At 39.2% G+C, this 27,444-nt stretch overlaps 1 protein-coding gene across 2 annotated transcripts in view; it reads right to left on the minus strand.

Moving 5' to 3' along the window:
- Window positions 1–27,444, minus strand: part of LOC111861851 (homeobox protein abdominal-B) — a 452,675-nt gene that overhangs the window by 279,971 nt on the left and 145,260 nt on the right. For both annotated transcript variants that reach the window (XM_023846773.2, XM_033750534.1), the window contains exon 3: window positions 26,146–26,208. The gene's annotated coding sequence lies outside the window, so the exon portion shown is untranslated. The remainder of the gene's footprint in view (window positions 1–26,145; window positions 26,209–27,444) is intronic.

Genomic DNA, 27,444 nt, shown 5'->3' on the forward strand with positions numbered 1-27,444 from the left:
TATTTACATAGTCTATGTTTATTATCATATATATATATACAATATATATACATATGTTTACCTAAGCATGATTGAACAGGCATATATTTATGATGTATGAAAGCATGCAGGCCTATGTATATTTGTATGTAGACAGGGAGGCCAGGTATTATATAAACAAGAAAATGTCCGGTTAATGGGCTTATGTATTAGACTTAGACTGCGTAAAAATTAGAAGACACGTCCTGCTAGGATATGCATAATTTACAAAATTAGAAAAGAATTAACTTTTCTTGAATTAAAACTGTAGTCAAAACGAAATTCCACTCAAAATGTAGGTAGTACGAACCATAAACTTCGTGTGTTCTTTATCGTTACGTATGAAGTCAGGCTGTGGTATTAACTGATACCAACAAGATTAATTACATAAATACAAGAAGCTCATTTCACTTGCGAACTGCAGATACATGGAAGGAAATACGCCATTGCATACTAGACAACAATTGTAGCGAGGGGCTCTTCAGAATTAGATGCACAGGATGACCGTCAGTGCAGCAGAACCGAAAACGACGAATCAAGACATTAGTTTAAGAGAAAACCTGAGATTTGTCGATCCACTTGCTCGTGGATCTAAATTCATTGTACTCAGCAAAGAACATTTCTGTAATATCAATTTATCCAAATATTATTGTCTTATCTATGCCTGTTTTTCCAAACTAACTTGTTCTCTTCGGATTTCTGCAATGTTAAATTGTAATCTTATAATTCACTGCCACGAGGAATCTCATTTAATATTTTATGTGAATTTCTCGTCTCCTCAAGCAGACTCACCTGCGTGTCACGTATCAAGTCCTAACTCGGGCGGATTAATGTGGCACTATTGCGAGAGTAAATGACCCGCAGACTTCGAAATGTTCAGTTGAAAAATCATGTAGCGTTCAGTGTGTTATACCAGTATACATAGCAGAACACTGCTCGCAAATAACACATCAACCTGGATTCGCATCTGGTCAACACTTGACTGTCACCCAATGCAGTATGGTCGAGGAAACCGTTTACGTCATTGTCAGCGAATGTTCTTTAGAGCCGGACAGATTGAGCTCTTGCACGACGGGTTATTAAAAAATGGTCGGATTGTAGATTGTCACCTATCCTTGATTTAGTTCGAGGAATAATGCTAGATAAATAATACGAATTCAAAACTTTGCATTTTGTAATATTCTATTTCTTAGGTCGGCAAATTTTTAATGGCACGCTTCATCATATTTCTCATGTAGGCGCTACATAATGCGGAATTGGAGGAAGGGGGGGGTCATGAGAGAAAATTCTTGCCCTCTTGGACTAGCCTGTATCTTACGTAGATAAAGACGCAATTTACTAAAGCGGAATTTAGTGGACCAATTAGAATATTAGATATCATCATGAGTGTATGAAAACTGTCATTAATAATCGCTTACAAAAGCTCTGCCGCAAACCTTTATCTTCGCATGCAACAGAATCAAGGGCCAAAGTCTACATAGAAAATTTGTGTGACCAGAACTGAATGAGCAGTTTATGATTCTATGGAAATACTTTGCAAACAACAAACTTCGACAAGAATATTTCTATACATTTTGTTTTAACGTGTCTGATTTTCTGCACGCAAACTAATAAATTGAAGCTAATGTACACGCCGCCTCATAGTTTCACGTTTTTGTTAATGATGCCCGATATCAGCAACAGTAACTGAAACATAAATTATAATGTTAAAATATTAATTGCAATTGAAATATTCCTAAAGGCCCTGAACTACCTCGAATAGTTCTGCAGACACAAATAAGGGCTAATAGCACTATAAGAAAGCACTATTGCGTGCAATAATATATTTCTTGCAATTGTCAAAGCTTTAAAACTTTGTCGTTTATTTAATTATTGAAATGCCTATTAGAATCTGCAAGAATTTATATATCTACTGTTGTTACAGTTTCGAATGAAGTAATTGGTAGGTAGGGACCAAGCAATAGGTCAGTCGTGTTTCCATAATTGCCTAAGACAGCTGTCATGTCGTAAATTTAGCGATCTGCATTAATTCGCTGCAAGCAGAAAAACTTGCATTCTACTTCCTTAAAAATGTTCTATCATAAATAGACAGCCGAACTATCTTTTACTTCCTTCTTTATTTTTTTTAATACAAGACTAATTTTTACAAATTTTAAATCACAGAAACCTGTGGAACACACGTTTCCAGAATCCATGGATTTTCTTCAAATTTGAGCCGAAAAATGTAAACATATCGTACACGTAATCTACTCCATGATTATTAGGAAACATTTATGCCTACACGCGATTAATGGCCAGAACATTGTTGTCAAAGTATGGGTAATAATTACGAGCTATATGAAAGTTGCTTCGAGGTATTCAAGATGAAAATGGGAAAACAATGGCTGTTTCAGTAGGGCACTGCAATTAGTAAGCAACTTTACCAACCATGAATTAGTTCACTTCGGCTAACTCCAGCGATTGAAGCTACCCTCCTCTCTGTACATTTACCCTTCCCTTGGGGTGCTCTATGTAAGTTAAAAGAAAACAGAAATTTCAGAAAATTTCCTTATCTTGAAAAGATAAATGCAGTTGTATGGGATCACCGTGCTGCATCCTTCGCAGCTGTCTGTGCATCCTTCCTGATTATTTAGGCTTATGAGATCACCGTGCTGTCTGTGCATCCTTCCTGATTATTTAGGCTTATGAGATCTGTGCATCCTTCCCGAATACTTAGGCTTGTGAGATCACCGTGCTGTCTGTGAATCCTTCCCGATTACTTAGGCTTATGAGAACACCGTGCTGTCTGTGAATCCTTCCCGATTACTTAGGCTTATGAGAACACCTTGCTTTATATGCATATGTGAATTTCTCTTCAATTTTTTCGTTTTCTTTGTGGTTCGTGTCGTATCAAAGGAAGGTAGGCGGTTAGTTATTTTCAGAATTACTTGTTAACTTATAAGTAAAGCGGTTATGCACTTCCAAGTTCTTTATGTCTTGATCAAATCAATTTTTTCTTTCGAGTTTACAGACTAGTAACGCTAAGATATGATTCAGTTTCTAAGGAACCAATACCTTACAATTAATAATTTTATGGAAATTACCCATCGTTTTGCTTTCTTCATGTCTATGTTCCGGAGACTAGAAGTTGCCTCCGTTCTTACGTAATAGGCTTATTCAGTTGGGCCCAATCGATAGAGCTACTCCCTATTTCCGGATCCAGAGGCAACATCTATTGATTTAGCCTAAATGGATAGGTCTCTTTGTGTGCGAAAGAATGAACACTTCGGTCCCCGAAACTTTGTATTAAATGAAAAACATTACCACGTATAATGTGCAGAAAGGCAGTAATTATATTAATATGTTATCATTGCAACGACTTCTGCAATATATAAGCAATATCTAGCTGACATATCAGACTGAACAATTCTATAGTTAGCTATTTTGTTGCAGAGTTTGTGCGAACATATATCTCGTTCTTGCGTATCCTTGGCAGAAGTAATAACATGAAAAGAATAAGAAATCTGAGCAGAGCGATAACTTCTTTATCCCTTTCAATTCGTTGAAAACCCTGAAGCAAGAAGCCTGACGCTTAGATCACTCTACAGAGTAACAAATGGCCGGCAATATGAAAACGAGTATGGCATGCGAACTTTCATGCTTGGAATTGCGTCTGTGTGTTCACGGTTCATCATATTGCATTTCTCTGAGCATGGTTTCACTGCCAACACAACAATTATTGCACGCCTAAGTTAAGGGTTATAAAACCTGCTTCACATTTTAAGCCAGACGTCGAAACGAATAAAAGTTAGAATCACACTCAACATCTTCTTCGAAGCGGTGTAACGGAGATTTTTAAGAGTTCCATTGTGTACGTTTATTGTGTTCTTGTTCGTTAGGAACGCAGATTTCAAAATAAAAATGAATAAAAGAATATACCACTAAATTATTAACTGAAGGCAATCACGAGTTCGTAATTAAACCCTTGCAAAAGCCATGGTCTTTCCCGACTCACAGAGATTTTTGTCTTTTTTTGTTTAGTAGCACACTTTAAGACCCCTTCGTAGGTGGTGGTGGCAGCTTGAGTATCATTGGCGTGAAGTCGGTATCCACATCCTGAATCCCTGGTCAATGTAGGATAACTCGTTTAAAATTCCTAACCTATCCTCTGCCTAGCCTTATATTCTTTTTACTGCAACGTTTCAAAAAACAAGGGCCCCTCGCTTTCCTGTGTGCTGATACTGTTTATTAAGCCCACCTTAGTATGCAAATATTAGTATGTATCCATGATATGTACACAGTGGCTGTCTTGTAGTGCACTCAATTTCAACTGTTACTTCACGACATGTTTCGGCAACATAGTTCCATCATCATGTGCCCTAATTACGCTAAGCTATTGCATTGCTTGCCATTGTATGTCTTCGTAAAATTATTGAGTGCACTACAAGACGGCCACTGTATACATATCATGGATGAAAATCAGTGCAGCAGGACGCTAAAATACAACAATACAGTATGTATCTCGTCGGACTATCCAAACTTTATTGTACGAATATATTATTTGGCCGGCCATGGTAGCTGAGCGACCTAAGGCATGCACTGTCTTCGCTCGCCCGGAAGCCGGATCTGGGGTTCGAATCCCACTCAGGGCATGGAAGTTTGCTGTTTGTGTGTGTATGTCCATTTTTTCTGTGTTTGTGTACATGCAGAGGTCTTGCGATGAGCTGATCACCCGCCCAAGGAGTCCTAGCGAATGTCGAAGATCTAGTAGTGAACAGAAGTGAAACGAAGTGTTTCATGCGTGTAGGCCAAGGACGAAATTGGGGCTGTAGCGGAAAAGGAAAACAATTGTATGCCATTTTGTGAGAAGTGTGCAACGCAGAGTTATAGTTGAGATTTATACAGAGGAATTTAAATTTTTGGCCGTATGCCTGTATTAAAGTAATGTACTGATAACACTAACCGTAACATTTCGGTTTTAATGAGTGTTATTGGGTAATAGGGCATCGAACCAAATACGAGTACCAAGACATTTCTGTGACAGACTGGAGTCCGGTTTTCGTCTTCCGAATGAATTGTTGCTTTTTGAGACCCTTTCATTAAGAGCAAACGAAAGCTATATAATCTCAGTAGTCGATACAATATCCTTAGCAGCCAATATATTTAATACACTCAACTGACATTATAAAAGTGTTTGGCTTCAAACAGAGAACAGTATATTTCTACCTAAAATTGCCACAAATTCTCTAGACGATTTCAGTTTAAATATTATTCGATCGTCATTATGACCTCCATTATCCTAGAACCGATGGAAGTGTTAAACAGATTTGGAAAGAAAAATATCCGGCTTTCCGATTTAGTTTAATTACTTCCCAGGGACACCATTTAATCATGTAATATTTTGCAATGTATTAGTTCATTTGGCAAATGTGCCAATTGCTGGTCACGGTCTAAGGCATGCACTGTTTTCGTTCGCTTGGAAACCGGGATCTTGGGTTCGAATCCCATTCAGGGCATGGATGTTTAGTTTGTGTGTGTGCGTTTTTCTGTGTCTGTGTACAGGTAGAGGCTTTGCGACGAGTTGATCACATGCCCAAGAAGTCCTACTGAATGTCTAAGATCTAGAAAAACCGAAGTGAACGGAGAAGTTCATGGAGGTAGACCTAGGCACACTGGGGCTGTAGTGCCAAGGGAAAAAATATGCCAATTACAAACGATTAGGGACAGGGTGCCTATTTACCTCGCTGTGTCTATCTTGCTTACTAGAATTCCATTCTGTAAAAACGAATTTTACTGAATTTTACGCTTGGCATTCTTTCTGGAATATATTAGTCTAACTGAACTTCAGTCCCAAGCAAACATACTCGTCCACATTCATGAAAAGTTACATAATTTCTAGAAATATTTAAACAATTGCTTTAGAAAAATTCATATGCCTTGCCTTTTTGAAGGTCTCCTTATTCGTAGATACAATGAAGTGTAGGACTGAAGCATTACAAGAAATTTATGAGTATTGCATAAATTTTCAATATGATTTGCCTTATCAAGTTAAGTACTTAGAGCTAAGTGCCTGGAAATTTGGCTTAGGTTTTTAGAAGTATGCCTCAGACATTTAGTGTTTTTAATTAGTTCTACAGTCTTATGTGCAGCAATTTATTAAAACTAAAAAGAAGCTAGTCACTACAAAAGTTTTCACATGTTTCGACCTAATTGGTCATCTTCAGATGTTAAAATTTGTGAGTGAGGACACTGCTGTCAGTAAAATATTATGCCTGAAACAGCCCTTTTTTCCCCCTTGGCACTATAGCCCCAGTGGGCCTAGACCTACCTCCATGAACTTCTCAGTTCACTTCAATTTTTCTAGATCTTACACATTCGGTAGGTCTCCTTGGGCGGGTGATCGGCTCGTCGCAAGGCCTCTACCTTTACACGAAGACAGAAAAACGCACACACACACAAACTAATATTCATGCGTGACTTGGATTCGAACCCACGATCCAGGTTTCCAAGCAAGCGAAGACAGTACATGCCTTAGACCGCAAACAGCCCTTACGATCGCAAAATCTTCATTTTGTCTAACATAATTTACCGGCTACAGCCTACAGATTTAGCCCTATATAACAGTCCTTCCTGCTGATAAGCGCGAGTAGTACGTATAAACTGATGCTATATTATGCAAAGTAAATAAGTAAATAAAAAGCAAAGCTATCCCTGTACCAGGCCGTGGAGGCCCATAGGGTTGTGAGACGTTGAGGGTCCCACATTACGTAGATAATAGGCTCAAAGATGGCGGTAAAGTTGTCAACCTTACGCGCGTTATATAATGCAACATATTTCATGATGTTTTCACGGCTGCGAGGATGCATGTTACTGCCATCTAGGTTTTGACGCCGTACAGTTTGTGTTTGAGACGGCCTACCACTTTACAGAGAAACGCACGGTCTCCCACCATTTGGGTAGATGCTTCTCTGAAACGTCGGAAACGTGAAAACCGAAACATGAAAACTAATCTGATATGAATCAAATTCCTAAAAATTAAATTTTATGGAGAGAAGATTAATGACAGACGCCTTATGCATGTTATTTAATAACTGTAAGAGGTGAATATAGAGATTTTTTCCAATGGCTATTCCACCCCATTGATGGCCCTGGTCTCTTATTCAATTCTGTAATCATTTTTCACAGACGGTAGGACCCTCTGTACGAGTGATCAGCCCGCCGCAAAACCTATATCTAAACGGAGGATAACACAAACACACAATAAACTCATACACAAACCAAACATCCATATCTTGAGCGGGATTCGAACCCACGATCCCAGCGTCCGAGCGAGCGAAGACAGTACGTTCTTTAGACAGCGCGGCTACTGGACCGGCTGCGTATTTAGATTACGAACAGCTAATGGGATGCTTGATGTGTATAGACTTGGAGTAGTAAAAGCGAAGGGAGTTATGTGGCTTATTTAAAGGAAAAACAAAGTCCTTAAAAACAATGAAAAACAAAAAGAATCTCTAGTCGATACCCCTCTAAATATGAGACGAGTTACAGATTAATTTTCAGTAATGCCTGGACATAAATTTCATATAAGTATTTAAACTTTTGGAATTAAATATTTAAGGCTTGTATAATAGAAAGTACATTAATTTATTAAAAGCAGATATTATATAATATTACGTTACGTGTGGGACGGCATCGTGACAGAGAAGGGTGTGGAGGGACTCACATGTAGAGTGTCTACTGTCGCTGTATTTTCTACAGATTGATGAAACCTCGAAAAATTTCAGTCAGTTTATGCTGCTTCCACCCGAGGAGTGCCAGGATGTGAACCATTGGTACTTATCACAGTTCTGTGACGAGTATTACTAATATATGTGAAAAACTTAACGGAAACCACACGACTTCAGATTCTTCAATGGATACAGCGAGACTTGCAAGAACCAAATTGGTCATTAGGTAACTGACTCCATGCAGATGAGTCGTTATTGCTAAGCCAACAGTTGCTCAACTACTCAAGAATTTCCAAAAATTTATCGAAGCCGAACATTGAGTATCGTGTTCACAAGAGCCCTCTGGTCCTCATCCCTAATCGGATTAATCCAGTCCATAAAACCGCAACCTATGTATTTTTAGAAGATCCATTTTAATATTATACTTCTACTTCTACGTCTTCCTAGTGTTGTCTTTCTGGCTTTCCTACCAAAACCCTGTTAGCATCTCTCTTCTCTAACATGCTTGCTACATGTCATTCCCATCTCGCAAGTAGTGATGCATTGATGTGCATAATTTTTGCTGGTAAGGACTTCAGAGAAGGCAAATTTGCCTGATATAGGCACAAGGATTTGCACGGCCGCGACACATTCAAGTTTTTATTTGTGGGTATATTTTTTATATCTCCGAAAATCCACTTGCCTATCTCAAATGGTTCTTAAGTTACCGACTTCAGGCAGGCTAGAAGTTATATTTCGCTCTCCCTCCATCTTCTTGTACTATATCCAACAGAATTATTATCACGACAGGATCTGCAGAATTTTGAAGACGTTACCACAACAGGATACCGCAAGCACCGTTTCCGTGCCCCGAAACTTTCGTGAGGCCATCATGTTAACATTAACTGCTGTGGGCCTGCAGTGCTTGCAGGCTACGAGTATATGAGGTTTCACGAAATTTCATCTCTTGCGGAAAAGCAAACGGACATGATATGACGACACATCCCCTCATTCCAAAGAAGACTAGTGTAACAAATAACCAACACATGCTCACAATACACACCAGATGCTCAGAACAAACGGCTAGTGAGAACGGTATGCAGTAGCGCGGACAAGCAAAAAGATATACACAGCGGATACAGTAAGAGTGACTGGTGCATTAGAATACAATAACTTTATAACAACTTTGTGACTTTACAAATAAACCTATGGATTTTAAATAAAGGTAAAAGTAAAACTATCCCTGTAACGGGCCGTGGAGGGCCATACGGTTGTGAAACGTCGAGGCTCCCATTTTTTCTAGGCAACTGGATCACAGATGACGGTGAGGTTGTCGAGCTTATGCTCCGGCCGTCAGGATGATTCCTGGTACTCATTTCTGTTAGAGATTGAGTCGACCTCACAGCCACAGTGCGGCTGGAAGTATTAGGTCTATTGAAAATTCTAATGACCTTATCGGGAATTGAAACAGCGACCTTCAGGCTTGTAGCATAGTGCCTCAACGAACTACTTAATAGTTTCGTTAAAATAAAAATGTTATGACCTTCTGATGACTAAGTAATATAATCCAAACGTATTGCTACATTGCTATATTAATACAGTTATCGGCACTTGGATATTAAACATTGTCGTGTTTGGAATTATTATTTGAAACAATGTTTCGGAGGCTTGGAGGTAGAGTTCAGTCTCCGAAGCATTGTCTTAAATAAAAAGAGGACGTTAGATAAAATTCAGAGAGTAAATAATTGTATACAGCTAAATTATTTTACCCTTGAATGTATGTAATGAATGAATGTATGAGGGGTAGGCCTTCTCGCCCTTGCACCGCTGCCTACAGTGGTCTATTATGCTTACAGAAATAACAAACTGCGTACAAAGCAGAGTTGAAAATACATGTATTGAAGAAAATACAGCATGAAACTCAAATAAAATATTCGTAAGGAAGATCAGTTAAACTGTAATCTAATATGAAATTTTCGACTTTTCAGATATTCTGTCCATTAACAGCGATAAGTCACGAAAGTATAAAATTTGATATTAAGAAAATCTGTTTTGCCGAATTTTAAATTTTATGAAATACAAGAAGAATATCTGTAGATTCTGTAGATCTATAGTGCACATATACGGCTTATAAAACATGGCTATATTATTGGGCCTTTTGCATAAGGAATTATAAAGTTTGATTTGTCAATTGTTGCGAAATGAAGCTCTAGATTCTGAGATATAATAATTTATACTTCTGCGAAATTAAACCAATGTATCGTAGAAGTATATCGCTGAAAACAAGGAACCACCATGAAGAAGGCAATAAGCAGAGACTCCGAAATAAAACGGAATTAAACAGTTTCAGAAAGGTTTCTTGAGTGGCTCACGCTTCAACCTTGAAGATGGAGACTATACACGTATACTTATCTGTTACTTCGGCTGAATTTCACGGAACTACACGGAGTTATCCTACAGGTTTATTAAAAATTCGAGAAACAACAGAACATAGGCCATGAGCAGTGGAATCTTGGTTTATTTAACAACGCTTAGAAACTATAAAGTCTACAGAACAGCGAGTAACAATAGGAAATTGAGAAAGACGTGGGACGAAGTGCCCGCGACTTATGTGAACATATTGCCCAGCGCTTGCCTGGTTGGTTAACAGGAGAACCTGTCATTCCAGCCGGTCTCGATACGGAGCGAGGTTTCGAGTAATAATTGTCTCGAAACTTGGAGCACAACTGATCATTCCTCATTATTACATACATTATATACAATTCTGTCTTCTACTACTTACGATGTCTTAATGAGCATAAAAACGATTATTTAGATGTTCCCAAGAGAAGAGTAGAGTGAAAGAACTCTAAATATGTATTAACCAAGTCTTGGAATCTTCCCAAGACAAGTTCTACGTGGAATCCACGCCTCTCATTATCAAATGCATGAATTTAATATTTCCAGCGGGAGCCTCCTGCAATAAAGTAGACAAAATATTGAGCATAACGGACAAAGCTGTAGGCAGGTGGAAGAAGAAAATGCAAACCGACGCCATCATCAGGGACTACCTGGCACTTGAGACACAAATGCCAGTACCAAACTGATGAAATATTGCAACTTGCTTCAGTAAATGGAACAGATTCTCATTGATTTCTATAACTACACACATGCTTTTACCATACTAGTCGCGTTGGCAGGCATTGCTGGCAACATTGCAATCACGTGCTTCACTGCCGGCAGCCATCTTGTGTTTATTAACATAGGCCTATGTGGGCACACGTCCAGTCCTCAGGGCTACGAAGTCGCAATCTTTAGAAAGAGGTTAGAATGAATTCAGCTATGAATATGATTCTCAGAAAGGATAATTTAAAAGAAGTGAGATTTGATGCTTCTGGTTAGAACATAGCCGTACTCTGGTGAAAAACGAAGGGCATATAAGCAATTCTTTTTTTCAGTCTGAACCAAACAGATTCCGGGGCAACACACGTATTGTCCTTCCACGTGATTTCCAATTCATTCATCAGACGTTACAAGATTTCAGAAACCAATAAACAGACTACATACACCAAGAATAAAAGTATATCTTAAGCAATGACATATTACATAACATCAGTCAACTGTAATAGCGAGATAAAAATCAATTATACCAGACCGCTGTTTTTATAAGGAGCCGGGGTAGCGTAGTCGGTACAGCAACTGCCTACGGGCTGGACGACCGAGGGGTCTGAGTTCGAGTCCCGGGAAGGAAACGAATTTTTTTTTCTCCACGTCAGCCAGACCGACTCTGGGGCCCACTCAGCCTCCNCAACGAATTTTTTATTTTCTCCACGTCAGCCAGACCGACTCTGGGGCCCACTCAGCCTCCTATGAAATGGGTACCGGGAGCTCTTTTCCTTGGGACAAGGCTGCCGGAACGTGAAGCTGACCATTCACCTGCAGGCAGTACCGAGATCAAGAAAATGTGGATATATATATATAATACTCCTTCAGGGTGTAGTGCTTAATTAGTTAAGCACAGGGACAACTTTACCTTTAACGAGGTCAAGAAAATGTGGATCTATATATCTACTCCCCATACGTCTTCATGGTGTAGTGCTTAATTAGTTAAGCACAGGGACAACTTTGCTTTACTTTTGCTGCTTTTATGAAACAAGACATAGGCTGTATGAAGAAAGTAGTAATTTGGATAGGGAAAAGATCGTGATAAACTGAAAGCACTGCTTAGGATTTAGTGTCCTTAATGAAATATGAATCAAACAAATGCACATATTTTGTGACGTTACAGTACGAGAAAGCTAGCTTGTCTTCATACTCCAATTATTGTAGAATTTTCTGATGCATATATAATCTATTTTGAAGGTTGAGAGGCGGATGCATACAAGTCCGCAAATATTTGTATGCAACAGATAAGTGAAACACTTAATAAAAAATTATATGCTTATACCGAGGTAGGAAATAAAACTGTCTGGATGATTCTGAAACGTCGTTGCAGTCGGTTCTTAGAAACTGCAATAAGGTATGCAATATTATGATAAAGAATAGCCACGGAGGTAGTACTTGTATTTCCTATGGACTGAGTACCGTATTAAAGAGCTTAATACGTACATCAGTCAAACTCTTTAGCATTTAACAGGGAAGGAGAAACAGGAGGTGGGTGAAACACGAGATAAATATTTTTCTAGTTTTGCATCGCGCATTTAATGTCCGGCTTCGCTGAGTTGTTCCCTTTCTATAAATTTGCGAAAGCCGTCAGGCTGTACGGTTTATTACCACTAGTATATCGATAATACCCCACAGTGAGCCCATGTGCTCATTGCCACAGTGTGATTCACAAATATATTTTCAAAAGGCCCAACAGTTAAAACAAAAACAGGCTGTTATTTCAAGGGAAATATGACAATGTTTTTGACATATTTTTTTGTAATTTAACGACTAACTAAAATTCTAAGCGGTGATGAATGTAACAAAAAAAATGACTTGAAATGTCAAAGTATAACCTCGACTTATATGTTATTTCTGTAGGCAGGGGACAACAAGTATTAGAAAATTTCTTACAGAAAATAAAATTATGTGGGATTTGAAGTTCTCACAGCTGTGATTATAGAGAGTTCTATCTTCTGGTATATTACACAGTGTACTCGTAGTAAGTTCAAATTCAACCGACGTTTTGGAGGAGCATTTCGCCAGGTTCGAAGAATAAACCAAGAAAGAAACAAAACCTGACTCTGCTCTGACCCGCTTTCAAGCTGGTTCCTTGCTTAGCTATATTTGACCCTGAATATGGATGTAAAATGTCCCTACGAAACGTCGGTTGGTTTCAACGGAGTACACGGCGTTATATCCCAGAAGATCGAACATTTAAAAACATAATTACTTTGATGCAAGTGTCCAAGGAAAATATATCATTTATTCACTACAAAAGAATTACGACAATAACCTGGCAGGTTGTCCCTTTGATAGGTAACGACCGTGAAATAAGCAACTATACAACAGCCGTTGCTAGACAATGGCTGAGCAGCGATCACACGCACGAACAAAACAATGGAACAGCAACAGAAGAATACTGTTTTCTACGCGGTCCGTACCAAGACATTATAAGCAGGATAAGTTAGTGAATGAATGAGTGAGTGAGTGAGATAACCGCTGGAGTTTAGTTGTACTGAGCTATTTCTGTGAGAAGCTGGTAGCTGGGGCCAAGGAACAGTTCGGGAACTGTCTGCCTTTGAAAGCCGCTACCGAGCAACGGCTGGTGAAGTCATATCAGACTGAGAAGACTTAGGGTGTTCTATAGTGAATTATAAGTGCGCAGAACAGTGAGAGCGTATTTCTCACTTGTAATCACGCCATGCAGGTAGGAGTCCAATAAATCCGATCACCAAACCAAACCCCGTCTATAGTCACACTCATATACGCGGTACTATTATAATCGTTATACAGGAATTACAAGAGTGTCCTTATTTTCGTAAGTTATGTTCTCAGGAGGCAAAAAATTTGTACTTTTTATCAAAGAATATTAAGGTTAACAAGTCAAAAATGATGATTTTGTGATGAATAGAGTATGCATGATAGAGACGGTAAATTAATACACAATATTGGGCGGAAGCGGAACTGAAAACCCAGACTATATGATATAATAGAATTAACCCCGATATTAAGAAAGGTGGACATGAGCCTATGAAATCAGTCCGTCTGACAGGATAGGAACCAAAGGCGAGGTCTTGCAAGCATGGTGGGGCAAGCCTTTTTAGGGCACTGGTAATTCCATTCACCACATTTTTTAACATTAATAATCTCTTTCGCACAAAGAGATATTTTATATTTTTGGTTTCAGCCTCAAATACTCAGCGATTATTTCTTTAAGTATCGGCTGATGTACGTAACGGAAGTTAGTTGTGTTTTCTTCGAGGTACGAAATGGGGGTTAAGATAATATAGTTTATACGAGATGCGCCTTAAAGACTCCCTTAGTAATTTCATTATGATGTTATAAATTTACGGTGTACGTGGTAACGTAATTGGTTGAGGCACTATGCTACAAGCTGAAAAGTCGCGGGCTTCGAGTCACGATGAGGTGGATTTTTCAATTTACCTATTCCTTCCAGCCGCACTACGGCTCTGGGGTCGACTCAGCCTCTAACAGAAATGAGTACCAAGAAACTTCCTGGGGGGTAACGGGCGGCCGACGTGTAAGGCTGACAACCTCACCGCCATATGTGAGCCGATTTTCTAGAGAAAACGTGAGGGCCTCGACCTCTCACAACCCTATGGGCCTTCACGTAATGTTGCAGGGATAACTTTACTTTACTTTTTAGTAAATTGACGTGTAGTAGATATATACCTTAATCTGAAAGAATCGATGTATGACACAAACTCCGTCCTAAGTGCAACAATTTATTGTAGCTCTTTTGTCTTCTTTTCTTCTACACTACATGTTTCGGCCGTAAACGGCCACATCAGATGTATACTCTTAACGTAGCTGTTACACTGCACGTAGTTTAAATTTTAAAAACACCAGCTTTCTTAATTGTTCATTTCTCCGTTGTTAATAGGTCCCGATATATCAGAATCCCCTTGCTGATATTTGTCAGATATGTATAAAATCTTTGTTAATTTACATACGTCAATTTGATTTTTGAATTTTGGTATTTTTAAAATCTTCAATTTATTTTTTTTATTTTAAAATTTTTAAAATTTAAAATTCGCAGGGATACCTACTCTAGGTCTACAGTGCTGCAGCGGCTACTTCTTGCTTTCAGCACTGTTCAGGTATTATTCTGTGCAGGCTCCCTGTGTGCGTGCTGCTGCTTATCTTTAATACGTGTGTCATACATTGTGTAGAGCGTAAGAGGATGCTTAAATATAATATTGAAAGAATCAGTTCAGAATTAGTAAGGCGGTTCAAATAATTGTAGGCCTACTATAAAAACAGTTCAACGGCGGTCGAGACTACGACAGCTTACGTGACCGCTGCCTCGGCGGAACGCGGCCTAGAGGGCGCGAGGCTGAAGCCGCCAAACTGCCGAGATGCGCTCGACGTTAGATACTGGAAAGCGCCTCACTTTTATAACAAATGAAATCAGTGATTCTTGGCATTTTGCATCTCCGGAACCACCTATCATTCTATCGAAATAACTCCACTGCTACTATAATAGGCGTAAAAATAAAGCATTTTTTTTTCAGGGAGCGTATTTTTAAAACCACACTTATTTTCCGGCCGCACTATGGCCCTGGGTTCGACTCAGCCTCTAACAAATGAGTACCAAGAATATGCCTGGGGGTAGAGGGCGGCCGGCGCATTAGGCTGTCACTATCATCTGTGAGTCGATTGTCTAGAGAATGTGGGATCCTCAACGTCTCACAACCCCATGGGCCTCCACGGCTTGCTACAGGGAAAACTTTACTTCTACTTTTCTTTTTTTACTTTATCGGGTATGTATCATGAATGAACCCCCTTCTTTAGGTCTCACGTCCCGTTCATTCGAGACTCAAGTCCCACAAGCATGACGCGTTTCGCTGGTTGAGAAAAACTGACAAAGAAGAAGTCTGAAGAACAGGACAATTGGTAGCCCACTTGGAATGGGATAAATGCTCCAGGTTTTTAATTGCATATCTTTGTGACATTTTACGACGATGTCAGTATCTTAGAGTATACAGCTATAAATTGTAGGATGAATGGTGAATTGGAAAGGATCAGGAAGAAAACGATCGTACCCTCATGGAGGTGCTATAGGAGAATTAACCTAGAGGGACCAAGGAGTCTCATGAGAAACTTCAGGGTAGCTGATGTCCCGTCAGAGATTCGAACTAGCACATCCCGAATCCAAGTCTAGTTACAGTTACGCCAACCTGATCGATTTCCAATATGAGACTATCATTAAGTTCGTTTTGAAGGGGAAATATGGTTATGAGTGGCGGATTTTAAGTAAACCATGGTTTTGTTCCTAGCTGGTCAGAGTTGCTTGCTTACAAATTCCGCTCTCTTAGAGTTGGAAGTACACCATACTGAAGGTGGAGGTGAAATGTTTATCGAAAACGGTTTCTTTGTTCCAAACAGGTCTCTTTCCTGTAACATTACAACACGTCACACAATTCGAGTGCGGGACTTCTGATCAAACACGTAAGATAAAACATTATTCATTTTTAAGGGCTCAGCTGATTTGATGTCAGAAGACTAAACACAATACGGCTATTTCTGTGGTCAGTAGTAAGGGCTTAGAATTAAATATCAATTATTATGGAGGATGTGAGTTTGAGCATTTCTGGCGTCCTTCAAGATTTACTTAGCTTAATTAAAATGAACATAATGCAAAGTAAATCTCTGAGTCTCCGAGACTGAACTGAAACAAGATCTGTGAAAAATGTTCTTGGGGTGCACAGAAAATTCAACTCATGGTTTTATGCAGACTGTGCTTTGCTATGGAGCAGTGTAGCTGAAAACTAAAATCCCGACCGTCTTTAGTGGACAGCTTCACATCGAATTTTGGTAATTTATAGTAAACAATTTATGGGATATATGGAAAAGTTCCTTTATGAAATTATGTGTACTGGGTTGAATATTGGAAATATTCAACAATTTAGTCAAAGTCTTCAAGGTAGGATTTTAATAAGGTCCGTGCATTGGTAAAGGCGTTAATACTAAGTCACGGACTAAAGTAGATAAATCATCTCCTCATAAGGAGTTCTTTCTTGTTTTATAAAGAAAGCTTGAAAACTAATCTCTCTGCCATTAAGTGATATCCTACACTCTGATTACCTGCATCTGAGATCGAACCAGGCAATCAAGAATGAAGCCACAGGTGACTATTCTTACAGAAATTCCGTAACTTATTGCAAAATGTGGCAAATAAGCCACGACGCACCATCCTCTTTTTATAGAATACAACTTTCCGGGAATAGACAATTATTTCAGAATCATATGATAGCAACATATAAAGACAAACTAATTTATTCCAAAACAATGTCGGGTCATTGAAGAATGTGGTGCAGCACAGTTAATGAAATCAAAATCCTTAATAATGACATTAAGCACCATACACAAAGAGAATGATGGTGAGAGAATAAAGAATTGGGTTCCCACAAAACTCAGAAGTAAGCAATACAACACGAACTACACAGTGTGTCAAATTAAACAGTTAATACCATTGTAAAAGCATTAAAAGAACATTAAAACAGTTTAAAGGCAATTCCCACCATCACCTTCTGTTACTGCCACCTTCATAAGAAAGCGTAAAACACAAAAGCCGCAATGTTGCTTTTACGATATCTCACATAAAGACATCTCACGCAAGCAAAAATTCCAAGAGGAATAATACCGAAATCGCGTTTTGCCATAAATCAGTTTTAAAGTGGTAAAGATTGTTCTCTTCGTGTTATAAGATCAAATGCAACCTTAATATTACTTCGCTTGCTTCCTCTAAGTTTTAGGGGCAGACAGAGAGAGGCAGACAGACAGAAAGGCCATAGTAATAATATTTAACTTTAATGGCCACTGAATACAAGTTAATGGTTTTATGATAGCCATTCGGAGGATGGTCATTGATGGTTTCGTTGAGGCATGGCAGCCGAACCTCCTTAGAATGACGTGCTATTACGTCATTCTTTGATGAAATTGCAACATTATACAGAACAAGACAACAAGATATTAGTATCCAACCCCGCAATTCGCTTTCTTTCATTTCGGGACCAAGGAATGTTCATGAAATGCGCCATAATATTACCCACGGTTTAGCATGGTAGTAAATGACAAATATCTGCAATAATTTAATGTAAATTACTACAATAAAGCAGAACAATTTTTTTCTCTGAACCTCTAGGCATGAAGTAAAGTTCTGAATTGTTTTTCGTGGAACAGTAATTCATCATCCATTAGTTCATTCATATTCGTGTTGTTCCCACTTGGAGCATAAGACATTCGTGAAACACTTGGTTTCACTTCAGTTTCTTAATCTTATATACAGTCGGTAGGTCTCCTTGGACGAGTGATCAGCCTGTCGTAAGGCAGCTATCTACACAGGATAACAAAACAAAACAAATAAACTCCGTGGCCTATAGTCGGTAAGGAAACTATACCGACAGAGCGACAGCCGCTTGTTGTAGAAGATAGTATCAACTTTTGCGGTTAGAGGGTATCACGTGGTCAGCGCAACGGATCCCCACGGACGTTAATTTCGGTTTTCCAGACTGGACACAGGATAAGACAAACACAAAATAAACGCAGATAAATATGCATATTTCGAGTGGGATTAGAGCCTACGATCCCAAGTTTAGATAGTTTATGCCTTAGACCGTGCGGCCATTGTGACCGGCCGAAATTGTAATAACAAGAATTAATTCAGGTACAAAGGATTTATTTAAACCTCAATTTTCATGTACAGAGCCTGTGTCGAAATAAGCAAGCGTATCTGATTATGTTGGTTCAAATGGCAGACAATTTCATTAAGGGAAATTGTGTGTCCTAGTCGTTACGGAAGTCTCCAGAGCCTTAAGAGAGATCGTTGATTTATTAAAAATATTGAAATATTCAGGTACGTATAAAGAAGATATCCTGGCGAGACAGCGGAATCCGGAGTTTTAAAATCTGATGCTGTTACTGAATTACGCCTGCCTCCCAGAAGTACCAGGGTGAGTTTCCGATGAAGATTAAGACTTTCCTAAAACCCACAGTGGTAGCCGGGCAACAGGGAGAGGGCTTCAGCGGTTTCTGCTATACAAGGAGAATAGTCAATGATGAAGGATAAAATTAAATTAATTATTATTTATATAATTTTCTTTGTATCTCGAAAAACTCAATAGGTCATTGAAGGTGGCAGTGAAAAAGTCATATTATTATGACCCACATCTTATGCATTCGTTATTTCTTGAAAGTGAGGTTGTACTGTGTGAATTAAATGTACCGAACGAGAAGGGAACCAGATCTGTCTCACTGAGGTAAGAGAGGCCATGTTTCTCAGGGACTCAGCTCCGTACGGTGTCAAGAGTAGCGCCGTGCTCGGAGAGTCAGTTCAGTAAGGAACTGTCATTTGAAAGTTTTTTTTGCTAGTGGGGTGGGACTAAGTCCCTTGTACTGCGACCACTTCTGGCAGGTGAAACCGAAGTACTTGGAGAAAACCTGCCCCAGCGCCAATTTGACCACCACAAATCTCACTTGACCAGACCCGGGATCGAACCAGGCCCGCTGCGGTGGGAAGCCAGGGACTAACTGCTTGAGTAATGGCGCGGCCCATTTGAAAGTTACATTAATATTAAGCTAGGGTATATGTCCGTACCAAGGTCCAGCAGGGTACTGCTTCACTCTGGGGTTTGAAATTATTTCGACGTAACTCAAGAACGCATCGAACACCGAAAACAAAGTCATTTATTCAAACATGTAACATATTGCCACGTGTAGGAGCTGTGCGTGATATACCGACGGATTTTGGATTGGATGGTTGGAATTATTGACATCTTACACACTCAAATCCAACTATAATTAATTACGGTGTTATCGCTATTACACAATTTACAGGTCAGTGTTACACACATTAGTGTCCTCAGTCTTCACCAGGATTCTTTTTCCCTTGGCACTACAGCCCCAGTGGGCCTAGGCCTACCTCCATGAACTTCTCCGTTTACTTCGGTTTTTCTAGATCTTACACATTCGGTAGGACTCCTTGGGCGGGTGATCAGCTCGTCGCGAGGCCTCTACCTGCACACAAACACAGAAAAACGCACACACACAAACTAAACATCCATGCCCTGAGTGGGATTCAAACCCACGATCCCGGTTTCGAAGCGAGAGAATACAGTGCATTCCTTAGACCGCTCGGCTACCGTGACCGGCGGCAAGGGATTACAACACAGTAATTATACGAGTCTCACACATTAAGTCTTCTTTGTACAGCCTAATTCCATTATTTCTGATTGTAGTTTTTCTGCCAACTGCCAACTCCAGAGGCTCCCCCAATTCTAATTCTAGCTGCGTGAGATCTTTGTTATATAGCCTCGAGGCGGACCCTCATAAAACGCCACTTGCAATACATTGTCTATTGTTGCATGACGTCACCTTGTACCCGTATGCTGCAAGCGCTACATAGCAACGGCTGAACTCATCGCGTATCGTGAAACTTCTACTTTTGCGTAAGGCCATTACCTAGCAATGGCTGTTTCTCTCTCTCTCCACAGTTCTTGCTTTGAGCAAATACGTCACAATACAGATGTGGCGACACTGGGCATAACGATGTAGGCCTAATGATTTGCAGTATTCTTGCTTTGTTCTTGAAGGAACTCCTATCATAACGACGCTCTAATAAAAGTTTAACATACACAACATTTCAGGTTTTGCCTCTACTTCCGTTTCCACTTGGTTTATCGCCAACGTTCTGCCAGATGTACTGTTCGCATATCTACAAATCGCTAAACTAACTAACTCTTTCGATGTAAAATAATAAATGCTAAAAGAGTTTGTAGAGTGTCTTTCAAATCTTCTGAGAATTTAACATTTTGTAGGCAATAGAAACTGTTAAAAATACGTCACTATTCCGATAATTATAACAATACATGTGGCACGTTGAGTTTTTATCTGAAAACTTTGGACTGTAAAAAAAATTTGCAGTTAGAAACCAATCACTGGAAAAGCGAAACATCATGAAGGCCTGTGTCAAGCATACATCAGGCAATGGCTAATATCGAACGTCAGACTGGCACAAAAATTACAGTTTTTATGATTATCCTACCGGGAATCATTCCACTCTCTTTAGGCTGCACGTCTTTTATACGGTCCTCTAAAGGACGTCGTTGCCGGTCACGGTAGCCGAGCGGTCTAAGGCATGCACTGTCTTCTCTCGCTTCGAAACCGGGATCGTGGGTTCGAATCCCACTCAGGGCATGGATGTTTAGTTTGTGTGTGTGCGTTTTTCTGTGTTTGTGTACAGGTAGAGGTCTTGCGATGAGCTAATCACCCGCCCAAGGAATCCTACCGAACGTGTAAGATCTAGAAAAACCGAAGTGAACGGAGAAGTTCATGGAGGTAGGCCTAGGTCCACCGGGGCTGTAGTGCCAAGGAAAAAAAAAAAGGGGGGAAGTCGATGTTGGTCTAAATTACTTCTAGGTTTGACACAGAGGCCCTTGAATATCTACAAATTTTTTCACTTATGTTCCGAAATGGTGAGTTATTTTTGTGCCTACACGGATAGTCTAATAACAATGCGGTTAAAACAGAAATTAGAGCGCTGAACCAATATTAAAATCTAGAAATATACGAGTATATTCCTCAAATTCTTCTTGGAAGAACAACCCCAAATATGAGAATATATGAACAGCGTATGAGGTATGAAGTGACTGATTTTAATAAGAAGATTTAAGCACAACTTGTGCCTCCTACATTCAGAATTTAACACGACACTATTTAACTGCAACCTCTGGTCATTTAAAGCAAATAATCAAATACGTAATATGAAGTTCAACTTCAAACTTTCATACCGTGACAATGTAAGTACCTAAAAGGACACAACGCATTCAAATTTAAATTCCAAAATATTTTTGGTCAATTACAGTCATATCTAAAGGTAACATACGTATATATACTAGTGTATATATATATATACATACATATACATAGAGAGAGAGAGAGTGTGTGTGTGTGTGTGTGTGTGTTGTGTGTGGTACTTTTGGTGTGGCCTAATTGTTAATACTAACCATTCACCCATGCTAACTGATCCTGGTGTAGAAGATTCAAAAGCTGAAGTTACCTAAGCATCTCAAGAAATTTCTCGACATTAATTGAGTCTGTTATTATCAATAAACTTGGCCTTCTAAGGAAATTAAATATATTTGTAGTAACTATCATATTGCAAGACTGCAAATGACATAGAATAGGCTTCTTCATGAGAAGCCGACGGTTGCTCAGATACAATATTGTAATACTTTATGGAAACTCCATATGAATTACCTTTTTCAAAGGCGCTCAATTCTTGGCTATATTATGAAACACAACAAATTTTCTACCTCAGAAATTTGCGAAGAATTACAACAATATCGACAGTTTTATAGCTTGGTGTTTAGAAATGTATACCTGCTGTGTGGCATGCATTATCGTGGCTCCCATACGTCGATCTGCGGAAAATAACGAGTACGAGTAGCATCACTGCGAGTGAAACACCGAAGGGAGAATGAACACACCAATTTTTAATTATCTCCAAGTGCTTTCGGTTTGGGGGGGGAGAAACTTATATATAAGAACAAGTACTCCAATATCTATCGCTGTAGTACATATGAGAAGACTGTGTTATATATTTTCTGAAATCCCAGATGTAACTTCGGAACATTACACTGCTGAATTTATAGGACACAAGCAAATGCCAGCGCCTAATACCCGATCTACTGTTTTCGTATCTTTACTCCAAGATTACAAGGCGGATGGAAGGCTACGGGCAGGAAGCACTGCCGGCCGGTTAGATCCAGACTGTCGATCCTGTTCACTATGGAGTTTGCCGATTCCACGACACTGTCGAGTTCTAGTTGAAGTACATTTTCTTCGCCAACTTTCTGTTCAAATAAAATTTTCTAATGCAAGAAATTACTTATTTATTAACTCATAACCATTTACTAAACACTTTCGTAATGAATGCAACTGCTCTTACATTATATGAATTTCTTACCCCCTATTGATTGAAAGGAAAAAAAAACTATCCTTTTAACAGACCGTGAAGGCCCATAGGGTTATGAGATATCGATACTCCCAGATTTTCTCTAGAAAATCGGTTCACAGATAGTGGTAAGTTTGCCAGCCTACGGTCCTGCCGCCCTTTACTCCCCAGGAAAATTCCTGGTTCTCATTTCTGTTAGAGGCTTAGTCGACTCCAGGGACATAGTGCAGCTGGAAGTATTAGGTATATTGAAGAAATTCTGGTCATCTTGACTCGAACCCGCGACCTTCCGACTAGTAGCATAGTGCGTTAACCAACTACGTTGCCACGTGCCCCTACCCCCTATTGACTAATACGTTTTATGAACAACATCAATAGTAAATATATGATTATTATAGCCTATTTGGTCTAGTGGTCAGAGTTCCTGCCTACAGATCCAGAGGTCCCGGATTCGATTCCCGGCTCTACCAGATTTTCTGAGAGGTAGTGGGTCTGAAACGGGGTCCACTCAGCCTTGTGAGCATAATTGAGGAGCTATTTCAAGGAAATAGCGGCTCCGGTCTAGAAAACCGAAATTAACGGCCGTGGCAATCAGTTTCTGACCACGTGACACCTCTATCCGATAAGGTTTGCAATAACTTCGCAGACAAGCGGCGGTCGCTCTGTCGGTATAGTTCGCTTGCGGACTACAGGCCACAGAGTTTGTTTGTTTTGTTTTTTGTGACTACTATAACGGACACATGAACGTTAATAAATTGTGGGAAATAAACATCGAGATTCTTCAATTGAATTTGATTACAAAAGAAACAATTTAGCCTCATACATTTTATTCTTCATCACAGTGGCAATATTGTGCAATATACAGATCGTCTTGTGCAGTTAATCACATATGATAACGCAGATGCAGAACAGCAGCGCAGAGAGAGTACTTCATGCGCTGCTGTATGCTTTATATGCCGGCCTAGCAACGAAACCAGACAGAGGAGACCTAAGAAACATTTGAGAAAGAGAAGGCATTGTATAAATTATCTTCTGAATTTATCATGAAACCAACCCCTCTGGGGCAGAACTTTCCACTGCCTCCCCGAGTGTTCTCGGCTCGGATAACGCATTTCATTGTTAAATGTTTCCCTCTAAAGTAACCCGAGATATTAATCTGCTGGCTTGACTACCACACCGCGTAACAACATTTCGAGACACAAAATGTGCATAATTCATAATTTTTATTACTGTGTCTCACATTATTTGTTTCCCCGGTCATTTCGGTCCTCTTCAATTTAAATTTAAGTTTAAATTTAATCACGAAGGAATGGAAGAGGATCATGTCGGTTATTTCAGAGATAAGGAAAAGAACTTCATAAACTTATTTCAGTTACATAGGGGTTCAATCAGAACACAAAATTAGCTGAAAGAATGCAATGAATTTATAAATTTTTCACGATTTAATTTTTTTTTGGGGGGGGGGATTTTTAGGTCGGATTCGTGAAAGAGGGGCCCCTTCTTAAAAAGGGAAATATTATGCGTTGTTTTGCCCAATTTAGGATATAGTTTACGTGTGCCAGGTAACTTTGGTCAATAATTGTTTTTCAACATGCCACTAACCTCATCACAAGAAATGCTAATGTGAACTGAACCTTAAACACATTATTTATTTCCTACTTACTCATGGAGCTGACCCCTTCTTGAGGAGCAGCCAATTCTGCAGCTACTCAAGAATTTCCCAGAATTTTATGGAACCCGAAGGTTCATCACCGTGTTCACAAGAGCCCTCCACTGGTCTCTATCCTGAGCAAGATCTATCCAATCCATACCATCCCATCCTATCTCTCTAAGATCCATTTTAATATTGTCCATCCACCTACGCCTTGGTCTTCCTTGTGGTCTCTTTCCTTCTGGCTTTCCCACCAACATCCTATACGCATTCCTCGTCTCCCTCAGTCGTGCTACATTACCTGCCCACCTCATCCTCCTTGACTTCATCATTTTTTTTTTACAATATAAGTATTTCCGTCTGCAATGCAACTTGTTATTGTTTTTGCTGTCCCCTTTCCTTCTCACAACATGTTTCGGTCGTACTCAGTCATCACCGGGTGTCTTTAATTCGCTAAAATTGTCCAAATATATGAAATGTCCAACTTCTCATATCACATGTGTATGCTATATATCTTAAACTAAAATAGGTGGACTTTAGCTAAAATGAAAAAACCCAGTCGAAATTCAGTTAAAATTTCAATATTTTGCTTGAAGGCATCATCCATTCATCCAAACGACATTGTTTGAGGTCTCCTTGTTTGGATTTATTTGAGCAGCGGCATGGGTGCTTGTGTGTTATTGTGTAGTTCCCAAGTGTGTTGCTGTAGTTATCATATGCAATATGTGAAGAACATATTACTATCATTAATTTTGCTATACTTTATGTTTCTCTACGTTACATTACTTATTTATACTCACGTACGCCCTTCTGACTGTAGGTTAAACTGAAATTTTATAACCGCTTGCTGTCCTTGGTGTTGCTATTATTGTCGTCGATATTATCATTATTATTATTATTATTAATATTTTCACGTATCCGGGGTTCTGTGACTAATAATAACGAATTCTGGATTGGATGATTGGATTTATTGNTTCCAGGGGTCATGTTACATTATTATTATAATTATTATTACATTTATAAAAAATAGTTTTTGGGCAACTGTACATGATTATTTCTATTTAATAATCTCTACAGAGTAGGCTTTTATTTTTCTTGCTTTATATCAGGCAGGAGATAAAACTAGTGTGCGAAACATAACGGTGCTATAATTTTATAATTTAAATCACAATGGATAAATTCTAAACAAGCAGCAATGATTATGACGATGATCACAGTGAACAGTAATATAATATTAATCCATTCTGTTATTGTGTCACATGTGCTAAGAGAATTTCCCCAGATTATAAGGAGACTTATTTTGCTGCTAAATATATCACCATCAGCGACAGGAAATATTTTCACTTTACCTTAATTCCCAAATTCAGATAAGACAATCTCTGATAATTTCGTTCCGACGCCAAACTTTTTTTCCGTTAGGCACATAAAATATTTTTCTGACAAATTTCGAAACCCAGGAATTCTCTTCTTTTCGAAATATTTCTGAAACACTTGTGGCTAACCAACTATGAAAGCAGATGCCATATTTCTTTCTTCATAGCATGTTCTGCATACAAAACCACTAATACTTTTGATTGTCACGTTTGTTGTCAACAAAAGAGGATTTAGGATTGTAACATTAAATATATTTGCGGAGTTATAATTAAATTGCCAGGCAAGAACGGAAACTCTTTCAAGCATTTGCTTACCTTCAATTGGCATTTCCCTCGTAAACAGTTTTCAGATCTCTCTGGGATGGCGAAAACATGTGCCTGCAGAAGATAAAAGAATTTTAGAACACAGATTTTATTGAGCGTATCTAAACAAAAGCAAGACTTCAATAGTCACTGAACGTGTACACAGAAATTTACGTGAAAATTTGGATTTTTGTGTTCGAATACACTGCATGTGACTATGTCTTCCGTCCGATTTGAAGCCTTCACATAAGTAAATATGGAGAGTTCCATCCTTTTGGAGGTCTGAAGATGAAGGCAATATATTCTTCCGAAACTTCGATTGGCCGTCACGAGACTACACGCCATAGAACCCAGAAGATCGAACTCTTCATAGACACCAGTATGAGAACACACAATCCAATATGTAAATACTGTTGCATGTACAACCATTGCTAGGCAGTAGGTTGGTAATGAAGTTCCCGCCAAGACAGATTCTTGGTATACAGTCTGTTGTTAGGTCACGCAACAATAGGGCGAATGCTTATAATTAGTTGCTGGGCAAAAATCAGAGGGGCTAATGGATTGGCGAGATAGCTATCACTTAGCTTGTTTTCAGTGTGGTCTGAGCTATGCCCATTGCTAAGCAACAAAATTGTAAACACGTCTACAGTAATTGGTGCTTTCTATGTGGTCCTCGTCGGAGGCTTTTAGGATACAGTGAAGGTCGTTTGCAGAGAGTCATAACTGAGAAACCGTGAGTCTAGGACACGAAGCCGTCATTGAAAGGGGTCTAGGAGGGTTCAGCACATGAGAGTACAAGGACGAGAATGGATCATGTCCTTAGTGAAGTGTGAAGATTACTTGAGTACAGATTAGGACAGAGGAGTACAGAGTGATTTGAAGAATTAGTTTCTGTGTTGAGATCCGTTACCAGGAGATGACTAATGAGGACGGAGAATCCTAGTGCATGTGCAACTGTGAACCGTGTGTTGATCAGGGATAGGTCTTTATTAATTGTAATTAAGAGAAAATGTGTTAATAAATCCAATGATCCAAATTAGAATCCGATATATACCTCACGCGTACCAAAATATACGTGACAATATGATATAAAACACATACTTTAATAAAATAATTAATAAATGGCAATACTACTACTACATTTCAGTGGTTCTATAGCCCACTTGGGCCCTGGCCTCTGATTTTTAATGTCATGCTCATTTTACAGACGGTAGGACTCCTTGGAAGAGTGATCAGCTCGTCTCAAGTCCTCCACCTAAACACAGGAAAACACAAACATCGAATAAACATATACATATACCAAACACTCAT

The sequence above is a fragment of the Cryptotermes secundus genome, unplaced genomic scaffold (assembly GCF_002891405.2).
Source record: "Cryptotermes secundus unplaced genomic scaffold, Csec_1.0 scaffold180, whole genome shotgun sequence".
Lineage (NCBI taxonomy): Eukaryota > Metazoa > Arthropoda > Insecta > Blattodea > Kalotermitidae > Cryptotermes > Cryptotermes secundus.